General features: G+C 39.2%; 1 pseudogene; it reads left to right on the top strand.

The window, feature by feature from the left end:
• Positions 1–7260: 7260 nt before the first annotated feature.
• Positions 7261–7776, top strand: LOC101699465 (prefoldin subunit 4 pseudogene; annotated as a pseudogene).
• The last annotated feature ends 5474 nt before the right edge of the window (positions 7777–13250 follow it).

The raw sequence follows: 13250 nt of genomic DNA, 5'->3' as shown, positions 1-13250 counted from the left end.
AAAGTTTTGAATCTCATCTCTCCCCAGGCTAGTGGTATGTGTGAGACACAGTCCTCTCTCCAGGTGCTGGGCAGCAGCAGCCAGCAATGTGATCACAGGGGAGACGCCGATGCCCCACCATAGGCTTAAGATTAACCACGCACCTCCTAGCTAGGTTGAAATCACTTTTGTGTATGGCTGTAATTTGGATGAGTGTCACCCAAGTCCCATATGTTATAAGTTTGTCCCCCAGGGCGGCACTGTTAGGAGGCTCTGTGACTTATAGTGGATGGGTGAGTGGTCCTTGGGTCATTGAGGAGGTGCCCTCAAAGGGAACTGTGGGACCCAAATCTCTCTGTCTCTGCTTTCTGCCTTGTGATACAAACAGTGGCTCCCACATGAAGCTCTGCCGTGATGTACCATCCACCCCAGAGACCCAAACTTTCACAAGGCTGTCCAATCTTGGGGTTAAATCTCTAGAACTGTGTGCCAAAGTAAACCCCTTTTCTGCATAAGTGGCTGCATCAGGTATTTCATTATAGTGGTGTGAAACTGACTAATACAGTGTGTTAAATTCATGTACTGGGGATCAAACTTGGGTTCTTGCACTTGTGCAGCAGGCGGCGAAACCATTAAGCTAAATCCCCAGCCCTTAAATGCATTTTTCACTTATATTTTCAACCTATGAAAGGAAATAACCCCATCATAAGTTGAGGCATGTCTGGATGCTCAGACATGAGCCTATGACAGCTCTTTCTCATGGGAGGTGACATCTAAGATATGGTCTGGGAGGAAGCTGTCATGCATCTTGTGTTCTGTGGCCAGGGCTTACCAACCTCTATCGGATTTCAGCCTAGGCCTGAGGTTCAAGTAGAGCTATGAAGTTGAAGGCTCAGAGACTATGACAAGAACTACTCATCCTATCACTGGTCACCTCTCCATTCTAGGATGTCACATACTGTTTCCACATGAGGCTAATTTTCCTCATGAAAACATCTCAGTGGCTCTCTTTCCATACCTCATGAATCTTGAACAACTAGTGAATGAAAAATACCACCACTGGAAACGCAGGGAAACTGTCACATGCTGCCCAAGGGAAGAGAGTAAGGGAAGTGAACTTGCCCTCAAGCCTGCACCATGGAGAGTACCTGGTGCTCCCAGCTGAGTGCAGCTCCAAGGAGATCAGTGCAGCGAGGAAAATCTGTCTTCCTGGGTTGGTGAATCTAATGAGAACATTAAACAGAGGACTTAATCACCATGGATGGGTGCACCTGGTCATAAATCAAAGTCTTTCTGGCCCACACATTTCTACCCCCACGTCTTTCAGATGAATTCAAGCTAAATTATCTCAGAATTGTTTTTCTCTATTTCTTTTTCTTTTTTGGTTGGTTCTCCACATTATATCAACCATAAATCTTCTACTGACAATATTTTCCCAAAGACTTTGGTCAAACACATGTCTTTAATTTTTTAAAAAATAAATAATGGTATGTTTGAGGGTGTTTTAATAGTAGTTATTTTTTATTATATAAGATATATGAAGGTACACATATATACTCATTGTAGACTAACAAGAAATAAATGAGGGGAAAAAAGAAAATATGCTGATTTAACCACCATAGGCATATTAGGACAGAGAAATGATTCTGAACTAGGGACACTTTTTACCTCCAAGGGACAGTTAGCCATGTGTGGTGACTTTTTTTTTTTTTTAATGAGACAGTTTCTCACTATGTTTCCCAGGCTGGCCTTAAACTTGAAGGCTCAAGTAAGCCTCCACCTCTGCCTCCCAAGTAGCTGGAACTTTAGGCACCTCTACCACCTGGCTTGGAGACATTTTTTATTGTCCTAGTTCAGGGAGAAAGTGCCACTAGCTTAATGAGAAGAGGCTGAAAATATTACTAAAAATCCTATAATACACAGAACATCCCTTCATAACAAAGGAGTATCCACCCCGAATGTTAACAGTGCCTAGGTTAATAAACCCTGGTGGGTGTGCTGGTCCACGCCTGTAATCTTAGCACTAGGGAGGCTAAGCCAGGAGGGTCTCTGTGAGTTGAAGGCCAGCCTGAGCTACATAGTCCAAGGCCAGCCTAACTACACAGTGAGACACTGTCTCAAAAAAAAAAAACCCTGGTGTAGACTTTTCACTGCACATATGCAAATATTTTTCTCAAAATAAGGGATCATATTGAATACTTTCCTAACTTACTCTTTTCACTCAAAAGTGCATAATAAACTATCTTGATTTACCTACAGATTAAGTTTATGATATATTCAAACAATTAAAGCAGCAGATTAGCAATTATTTTCTCTAAACATAATGCTTTAAGTTTTTTTAGCAAAACAGTGACCAAAAATCAAAATTGTTAAGCATCTTATGGATTCTGTTGGTCATGGCTGAAGCCATTCTAAGTCATAATCTCCGTGATTGTCCCATGTATCCCTGGTCAGTTTTCCTCACATAGGTCCCCAGCATACTAAAAACAACCTAAAACATTAAGATGATATGTGGAGCTTTACAACTAGACCCTAGGCTGTCAGTACCTGGAATGTATCTAATGCCCTCAACACTAGCTTAGGTCTAATCAGGCTCATTCTAGCTAGGATGAAATCATTTTTGTCTCGACCACATGATAATCCCCCTATTTCTGATTCAAATCCCAGGGATCCTCTGATCTTGCCCATTTGGCTTCAGCCAGGAAGTTCCTAATAAATTGTCCTCTGTGCAATTCTGTACCTACCCCCCTTGTTCTCCAGTCATACAGCCCCATAAGGCCAGTTCTTACACACTGGATCCAGATTGTTTCAGGATAGATATCAGGAGTCTTTCAAAGATAGTTGAACTTCTCAAAAGCACAGTTTCTTGAAAATTACCACCCCTCCAAAGTGGCTGACCACCTCAGAGATGGTCACATAGCTTCCCTTATAGATGTTGCACTCTTGTGCTTTGTTCCTACTAATACCTTCCATACGGCCTGGAGATCCTCACTAATGATTTGAAGGCAGGCTTTCCTTTTTCACAGGACATTCCTGTCACCATCTTAGCAGGACCTCCGCTCCTTTAGCCTCCTTGCCTCTCGAAGCTTTGAACCTACTTTGGTAACTTTAATCATTAATAAATTTCCCAGTTGGTTTTAATGCTAGTAAAGATGTCAGGTTAAGGATCATCCCACATTGCTATTTTCAAGGTTCCCTTTAGACAGGTATGTGGGCTGGTGTGTTCTTATGTTATGTTATGTTATACGGTAGTTCACGTTAATGTTTGTGTCAGTGAGGTGGAGCTCCTTTTTTCCCAGAGCTCTGGATCTCTGACCCTTTATCACATCTGGAAGCAGATGAGGCTTTCTCTGCCTTATGTTGCTCATCAGATCTCTTTTGATATCTCAGTCTGTCACTCTTTGGATTAGATGGTACTTGGAAGCTTCCCACCAAGTCTGAAGATGGATATATGGCCCATGTTTGCATTTTCATGCCTGGGCCACTGAGACAGATGAACACTGATGGAGAAAATATCATTTACCATTTGTGTCTTTAGAACTAATTTCCATGGGAAGTAAGAATTAGACTCTGCTCTTAAAAGTCTCATATAAAGATAATTTACATGTTATTCTTTCATCTCATACAAGTGCATTCTTCCCCATTCTAAAGATGGGTATTTTATGGATGGATTTAAATCAATTTAAATTGATTTAAAATGAAAAAATTTAGAATATTTGATGTGAGGGCAGGAAACATGATGAAGATTTTAATCCCAACCCCCAAAGAAGGAGGTATAGGGTACTGGGTCTCTATTAAATTTATTGACTTTTTTGCTTTTAAAAGAATTTGGCAGCATTTGACTACATAAGGATAAATGAACAAATGGAAACAAACATCAGAGCTTTCCACACTGACTGATGGAATGATTGATTAGCAGAAGAATCAGTGTGGTATATTGATTATGAAAGTTGAGATGCTTCATTCAAGGTCCAGCTCTGTAGCTTCTTAGCTTTGTCATCTCAGCAAAATTTGGTCTTTGGATAAAATTCATTCATCAGAGGATAATAATTATACCTACCTCATAGGGTTATGGGAGGTTTAAATGAATCATTTAAAATACTTAGGACAGTATCTGGCACAAAGAAAGTGCTCATAAATGTTAGCGATTTTTAAAATGCACCAGAAGGCATATATAAGATGTGCATAGAAGCATTGTTCATTTTTAGAACATTTAGAAAGAACACAAGTGTTTATCAGTTAGAGAAAACTGAGAATAAATGGAATACAGCTGTACATGGCAATATGAATGAATCTCACTATTATGAAACAAGAGTGATTCTAGATAGAGAAGAATTCTATTAACATGAACTCCCAAAACATTCAAAGTTAAGCACATGGTATTCAGGGATACATGTGTGCAGTAAAACTATAAAGAAAGGCAGAGAAATTATTAACACAAAGTTTAGGATCACGATTCTCCTTGGGAACCAAAGGACAGAGAAGAGCTGCACTTGGGTGCAGCTGGACTTAGTAATGGTTTCCTTAAGGGTGGTGAAAAACAGGGTGTTCGTTTGGTTATTTTTCTTTAACTAAATATGTAATACATGCCTCAGTGTATGCATACTTAATTAAGCAAAACAATAATGGAACTCCAAAAGCCAGTGACTTTTAATTTCATTCTCATAGGTTCCATAATCAGTATCAGCTCCATATTAGTCATGGCTTTTGGAATTACAAGGGCTACTATGCAGTTGCCCTTGGAAGTCAGAGGCAAGTATATTGATGGTCATATTCTGTTTACAAAACATTTGACTAAGTCTAACATTCTAAATAGGAAGGAACTCTTGACAACTGAGTTGCTATGCAGAAGGGCCTGAGCTTGACACCTTGGATTTCCTAAGAATGTTCATTATTCAAAAAAGGAATAACTCATCAAGGAAATTGAAAGGGAAGCAAGGCTTCCAAATTCATTCCTGGAAGCAAGTGTTACTTTGATTCCAAAATCAGGGAAAGACACAACCCAAAAAGAAAACTACAGGCCAATCTCCCTAATGAACATAGAGGCAAAAAAATCCTCAACAAGATACTGGCAAAAAGAATACAGAGGGTCATCAAGAAGATCATACACCCTGATCAAGTCAGATTTATCCCAGAGATGCAAGGATGGTTCAATATTCGTAAATCAATAAATGTAATACACTATACTAACAGAGTCAAGGACAAAAACCATGTGATCATCTCAATAGATGCAGAAAAGGCATTTGACAAAATCCAACACCCATTCATGATAAAAACCCTACAGAAAATTGGCATGGAAGGTCTTTATCTCAACCTTATTAAGGCTATCTATGAAAAACCAACAGCCAACATTATACTAAATGGTCAAAAACTAAAAACTTTCACGTTAAAATCAGGAACCAGACAAGGGTGCCCACTATCACCACTCCTGTTCAATATAGTTCTAGAAATATTAGCCACAGCAGTTAGAAAAAAGAAAGAAATAAAAGGAATAAAGATAAGAAAGGAAGAAGTTAAACTGTCATTATTTGCTGATGATATGATACTTTACATAGAAGACCCAAAAAACTCAGCCAAAAGACTTCTAGACTTAATTGACAGATTCAGTAGAGTAGCTGGATATAAGGTCAAAACTCAAAAACCAGTAGCCTTCTTATACACAAATAGCAGACTCACTGAGAGAGAAAGTAGGGAAACAATTCCTTTTACAATAGCATCCAAAAAAATGAAATATCTAGGAATCAGTCTAACAAAGGAAGCAAAAGACCTCTATACTGAAAACTACAGCACCCTGAAAAAGGAGATCAAGTAGGATATAGGAAAATGGAAAGACATCCCTTGTTCCTGGGTAGGAAGAACCGATATAGTGAAAATGGCCATACTTCCAAAACTATTATATAGATTCAATGCAATGCCGATTGAAATTCCAACAATATACTTCACAGAAATAGAGAAAACAATCCAAAAATTCATTTGGAACCAGAAGAGACCTAGAATAGCAAAAGCAATTCTAGGCAACAGAGACATGGCTGGGAGTATCACAATACCCAACTTGAAGCTATACTACAAAATTACTGTGAAAAAAACAGCATGGTACTGGCAAAGAAACAGACCCGAGGATCAGTGGAATAGATTAGAAGATGCAGAAATAACTTCAGGCATACTCAGCCACCTCATCTTTGACAAAGGAGCCAACCACCCTCATTGGAGGAAAGATAGCCTATTTATTAAATGGTTTTGGAAAAACTGGATTTCAACCTGCCAGAAATTAAAACTAGACCCATACCTATCACCATCCACTAAACTAACATCGAAGTGGATTAAAGATCTAAATATTAAGACAGAAACACTAAACTTGCTGGAAGATAAGTTAGGTAGAACTCTTGAAGATATTGGCATAGGAAAAGACTTTATGAACAAAACCTCAATAGCATGGGAACTAGCAGAAAGAATCAACAACTGGGATTTCATCTTATTAAAAAGCTTCTGCACTGCAAGAGAAAACCACCAACAGAACTAACGGGTAACCTACAATGTGGGAAAAAAACTTTAGCAGGTGTACTTCAGACAAAGGACTACTATCTAGAATATATAAGGAACTGAAAAAAATCAGACCCCCCAAATTCAAAGACCCAATTCAAAATGGGCATCTGAAATGAACAGACATTTCTCAGACAACGAAGTAAAAGCAGCAAATAAACACATGAAAAACTGTTCAACATCACTGGTCATTCGAGAGATGCAGATAAAAACAACACTGGGATTCCACCTCACCCCAGAAAGAATGGCTGCTATCAAGAAATCAACAAATAACAAATGCTGGCGGGGGACGCGGGCGGCGGCCGGGCTAGGGCGCAGGGGTCTGGAGCGGGGCCGGGGGTGGGGGTGGCGGCCCGAGGCCCGGGTAGGGTCCAGCCGAGGGCCCGGACCCTGCGGGCAGCTCCGCGGCGAGGCCCGGAGTCCCAGAGTCTCCATGGGCCTCCCGCGGGGCCTGGCGCCCGGGCCTGGGCCCCTCGGGGCTCGGGCCCGCCTCTGCCAGAGGAGCCGGGTCGCGCAGGCCCCGCATCCCGCGCGCACCCGACCCCGGTCGGTCCTCAGCTCCTGAGTCCTCCGTGCCCCCATGGAGGGTGAGATGGGTGAGGGCCCAGCGGCCGCCGGCTTCTCTGTGATCCTCCCAGGCCCTCTGCGAGGACCCTGTTCCCCCATTTTACAGCTGGAGAAACTTGGACACAGCGATTGCTAGTGCAGTAGTGACTCAGCTGGTGAGAAGCTCAGCGGAGGATCAAACTCAGAGCATCTTTTTAATATGTATTTTTAGGTGATACATGAAATTGCTGCAGAAGATGTCAATGTTACTTTCGAAGATCAACAAAAGATAAATAAATTTGCGCGGAATACGAGTAGAATCACAGAGCTAAAGGAAGAAATAGAAGTAAAAAAGAAACAACTCCAGAATTTAGAAGATGCTTATGACGACATCATGCTCGCAGATGATGACAGCTTAATGATGCCTTACCAGATTGGTGACATTTTCATTAGCCATTCTCAAGAAGAAACACAAGACATGTTAGAAGAAGCAAAGAAAAATTTGCAAGAAGAAACTGATGACTTAGAATCCAGAGTAGAATCAATTCAGCGGGTGTTAGCAGATTTGAAAGTTCAGTTTTATGCAAAATTCGGCAGCAACATAAACCTTGAAGCTGATGAAAGTTAAACATTTTATAATACCTTTTTAAATTTGTTTAATAAACTTGAATATTGTATAAAATGATAATTTCCCTTCAAATGACATGGAAAGGAAAACTTTCTTTTTTTAAAGTTTTCATTTATTTAGTGGAAACTTGCCTATTTTCACATCTTGCTTATTTACTTTATATTTTTAAAACAAGACAGTATTCATCTATGTATTTTGCATAATCATTATATCAATTTCAGGAGCTTTATGTCATCTTATTAAAATCAGTTAAAAAAAAACAAAACAAATGCTGGAGGGGGTGTGGGGAGAAAGGAACCCTTCTCCATTGTTGGTGGGAGTGCAGACTGGTGCAACCACTGTGGAAATCAGTATGGAGATGCCTCAAAGAACTAGGGCTGGAAGTCCCATTTGACCCAGCTATTCCCCTGCTGGGTATCTTCCCAAAAGAATTAAAAGAATCATACCACAGCGATATATGTGCACCCATGTTCGTAGTGGCACAGTTTGTAATAGCTAAAGCTTGGAAACAGCCCAAGTGCCCATCAACTGGAGACTGTATAAAGAAGATGTGGTTTTTTTTATAAAATGGAGTACTACTCAGCCATAAAGAATGAGAAACTAGAGACATTTGTAGCTAAATGGATGCACATTGAGGCCATACTCTTAAGTGAAATAAATAGGACACACATGTGTAAATACCAAATAGTTTCTCTAGTGTGAGAAACTGAAAGTGTAAATAAGGATTAAAAGGATTAATAATGAATAATTGATACTTTGAAATAAGTAAAGATCCAAAGGGGTAGGGGTGGTGGGAGGTGATAGGGAAAGGAAAGAAGGGAAAGGAAAAATAATGAGAAAAGAATAAAATGGAAATGAAGTCTATGTAAATAGGGAAGGGTGGAGGGGTTGAGGGGTGCACAGGTAATGGGGAAAAAAATGAAAACCAAGATACATCATGTACAGGCACAAGCACCCAATGATAAATGTAAACGTATTGTATACCTAAAATGTACCAATAAAAGAATTTAAGGGAAATAAAAGGAATACCTGAGCTCTGGCAGGATATGAGGACAACATGTGATTCACACAAGCTTCTGGAATCCAATTCCCTTTTTGCTACTCACAGATATTAATTATTAATAAGTAATTAGTTACCAGGCAGGCAGTCCCACTGACAAAAATTACAGTGTAAACAACTCCTTCCTTTATGAACCAAGTAATAATTCATCTGTATTAACTGAGATTAGTATGCAGAGAACAGATTTTAGGAATTTACAGTGTTTTGCCTTGCAGCTAACTGGTCCTTTCTCTAATTTCTCTTGCTTACAAATGCTTAGTGACCATTAGCAAACAGATTGTTTGCTTTTCCTGCATCCCGTAGTTCCTGCAGCTTGTTGCCACAAGCTCTCAAAATGAAAGGTTTGTGAAATTACAGATTTAAACAACACATTCAATTAGAAACACCTTTAATCCAGGCACAATTTTAAAATTTATGCAGTTAGCTTTTGCAAGACAAAAGAGATAATGAAAGTGTAAGCAGAAAAATGTATAATGAAGATATTTCTTGACATCAACTAAAACTTTGTATCAAAAACCATGAGTATTGAATTCTTTTGAGAATCATATTTCACAAGAGATTTAATCAACCAGAAAACAATCTTAAAGTGGGTCTGGAAGCCAAGAAATACAGAGAAGAGAGGAGAAAATCCAGGATATAGTGAATCCCTCATAACTACTTTGGCAAAAAAAAAAAAAAAGACTTTCCTGTGAACAGGGACATTGGACGGAGACTGTTGGTTCAGAAAATGGAATTGGAACACATATTTGGGAGTTACTGGAAGGCAGAATTGGGTTCTGAGTAAGGAAGGGCTTTTATAATTAAAAGGCAGCTCTTAATACTAAACCACATGAGGTATTGATTTTCCTATCACTCAAAGAGTTCAAGCATAGGCTGGTTTCTGCTGAAGCTTTTGCAAAAAAAAAAAAAAAAATTCCTCCATGAAGCTGGGGATTTGAATAGATCTCTAAGTCTCTTTCACCTCTAAATGTCTAATAAAAATTCCAAAAAAAATATTATTTGGACCAATATTTATTTCTTTTTTTCTTCTTCTAGACAATTCACTGGTTCGCAACTTACTGCTTTCCATAAATTGCCACAGACTTGCACTTTCCATACCGGTAGGAGGAGCCAACTGGCTCCTTTCTTCACGTGACCTAGGAGAGTTTAAAAGCTCCCACCTGAAAATGCAGCACCAGACCAGCTGTTTTGTCCTCTCATCCTTCCAGAATATTAGTATGAGTCTGGAAATCTCATCTTTCCCTCTTCTCTTTTTCTTTACTATCCTATTTTTCCAAGCTCCTTTTATTTATTTTTTTCCTTAATAAAATTTTTGGGGGTTGTCAGAAAAGGAAAGATTGTATAAATAAGGCTTAGAGGCCATCTTGTTCCCATAAATCTCTCTCTGACTCCTAAACCAAGACTAAGCATCACAAAAACAACTATCCACTCAAGAAGTGCAAATAAATGATAAGTTTTCAGTTGTCAAACATTGCCTATGTCACCCTTTCAATCTGAACAAAATTATCTGTTTTCATCACAAATATCCAGAAAAACCCCACAGGCAGTCAACATGGAATGGGGGTTTCTCTGCTGCAGATATCAGAAAACATGAAGTATAAGTGGGCCAATAAAATGGGAATTTCCTACTTCACCGAAGGTCTCAGATATGATTAATCTAAAAATTGTATTAATTCTGCTTTTACAACAGAATTAGAAAAAAGTGAAAGTAGAAAGAGAGGAGGTGGAAAGGAGAGATCTTCATATCCCTAGCACCTTACAGCATGCAGAGCACCCTGCTCAAGTTTGTGAACAAATGATGCACTGAAAGTATGAACAGAGACCTTAAGATACAGAAGTGCATGCTCTACTTAGCTGTAGAAGGAATATTCATAGAGAATATGAATAAAACTATCCTCCTGTGTAATCTATCATTTGACTTCTACAATATAAACTCCATGAAGGAAGAGAATTTTTCTTCTATTTTCGCTAATATATTCCCAGAACCTAAAACAGTACCTATCATATAGCAGCTTGTTGCAGTTTGAATATGAAGTATCTCGAGTATTGAGGACTCCAACATCATCAATGAATGAATCCATTGTTGAGTTTGTAGCTGAATAGGCTATTGGAGATGGCCCTGGTTGGAGGAAGCAGGTCACTAGGGTGTGGCTTTGAAAGGTTTATCTTTTCTTGGGCTCTTCCTTGTGCTATCTGCTTCCTGCCGGCCATAAATGAGCAACTTTCCTCTGCCATGCAGTGTCATAATTTTTCTGCCTCATCACAGACCTGAAAGTAATGGAGCTGGCTGAGAATGGACTGAAACTATGAGACAGTATAAAACTCTTCTAAGCTGTTTATGTCAGGTATTTTCATTACAGCAATGAAAAGCTAACACATAGCTACTCAATTAAATATTTGCTGAGGGAATGTATGAATAAATGAATCTTTAAAAATTATATAAATTTTTGGCAGAAAATAAAGCCACACATAGATAATTAACTGATCTTACAGCTGGGGATTTAGCTCAGTGGTTCTGTTGCCTGCCTTGCAAGCACAAGGTCCTGGGTTTGATCCCCAGTACCAAAAAAAAGAAACTCTCCAAATTTCTCTGGGATGGGGATTTAGCTCAGTGGTTCCACCGCTTGCCTTGCAAGCACAAGGACATGAGTTCAGTCCCCGGAACCAAAAAAAAAGATAATCAACTGATCTTTGATAAAGGCATATGAGTAATTCAATGGGAAAAGCATAGTGTATTGAACAAATGGTACTGGAACAACTGGAAATCTATTGACAATAAAATAAAGAACGAATCTAAATAAGACCTTTTACCTTTCACAAAAAATTAAACTCAGAATGTGTCATCATAAACCTAAATGTAAGATGCAAAATTATAAAACTTCCAAAAGAAAACATAGAGCAGAAAATCTAGGGTTACCTTAGAGTTGGTGGTGTGTTTTTAGCACCAACACCCAAGGCACAATCCAGAAAGGGCTATGGGTCCAGGGAAGGGCCAGGCAAGTGCTCAACCTCTGACTTTAGTATGTATACTTATACTTTGGAGGGGCGGTCAGAGAGAAGGCCCCTGGCCATGGTGAAGCAGGAGGAGCCTTCGAGGAAAGGAAGGGAGGCACAGCAGAGCCCAGATCATGGCAGCCCTGTGGTACCTGTGAGGATTTTGGGTTATGCTTTGATGGCAATGGGAAGCCACCAGAGAGTTTTATGTAGGAGATTGATACCATTTGACATAGCAGCAAATGTTAATTCCACTTAAATCTGACTGTGTCACAGTGGATCAGTGGGCACCTTTAAAAAGAGAACATAGAGGAAAAAGGTGAGTTATTTGGTGTTTTGGAGTTGGAGTTGATTTTGGTTTTAGTTTTGTATTTGTTTATGTCTTGCTGGAAAGTTGAAGGAAAAAATGATTTGAGTCTGGGGACTACAAACATAAGCTACTTGCACTATTGTCATGAGGAGATGCCAAGGAATGCACATAGTATATGTCAAGGGATTGGGGAAAACAATAAACCTTAAGCATGAATCATTCTCATAAGTTAGAATCAGAAAATGAATAAGCTAAGGGCTGGTATAGGCAAAAAAGGGGAACCAAAGACAGACTTGTGGAAAATAAATGAGGGAACTTTGCCCAACCCCAGGTGGCCTCCAGCAAAGAACAGAAAACCCAAAGTGAGAAATTTCAAGAGATACAGCAATTAAAATGGAAGCTTGAGGTCAGAGAAATAATGTGAAGAATCCAATAAAAGCAATACCATCCTCTGCATCCGCAAAATTAGCTCACATCACAGGAGACAGGTTGGGGCCATGATCAGAGCCATGGTCAAAAATAAACCTTAATCCCAGAAAATTTAATTCACAAAAAAGGATTGGGCAAATGCACAAAAACATAACTCTATGATGCTGATCACTGTGTCTATAATAGCAAAGATTTTGAAATAACCTGTATCTCCAACAAAAGATCAATCAGTTTCATTCCATCTGTACAAAGGCAAAATTAGGCTGTAGCAGAATAAAGGAAAATGTTCACACTGCATGGAATGTAGAATGTTATTAAAACACATATATACATCTTTAAAATGCATATTATTAAATATACAAAAGAAGCACATGGTTTTTCCTTCTGCTTCCTTGCTTTCATTTTTCATCATGAATATGTAGTATTGATGTGACATTTTTAAAGGAGAATAGAAATTCTTCGTTTTCCCCTGTAGATGGAACCCAGGGTTCTGCTCATGCTAAGCAAGCACTCTACCAATGAGCTACATCCACAGGCCTGGAGTTTCTGTCCAAAGCACATTTACTCTTTTATTGGCACCCTCAGGAACAGAAAGGCTTTAGATGCCTTTGCTTCTAATAACAAAAGCCTCGGAGAAAAAGTAATTAGGATAGAATGGTGAGGATTAAATGAATGGTATTTCTCCAACAGTGTTAAAAAGGACAGGCAGAGTGTACAAGCACAGAGAGGAACACTCAAGTGCCTGACAAATACAGAAGTAAAGC

Source organism: Heterocephalus glaber, unplaced genomic scaffold (genome assembly GCF_053883595.1).
Source record: "Heterocephalus glaber isolate CG9 unplaced genomic scaffold, H.glaber_assembly_v1.0 deba00001550, whole genome shotgun sequence".
Taxonomy (NCBI): domain Eukaryota; kingdom Metazoa; phylum Chordata; class Mammalia; order Rodentia; family Bathyergidae; genus Heterocephalus; species Heterocephalus glaber.
Note: the sequence above shows the minus strand (reverse complement) of the source record. Positions and strands in the feature narration are given on the sequence as shown.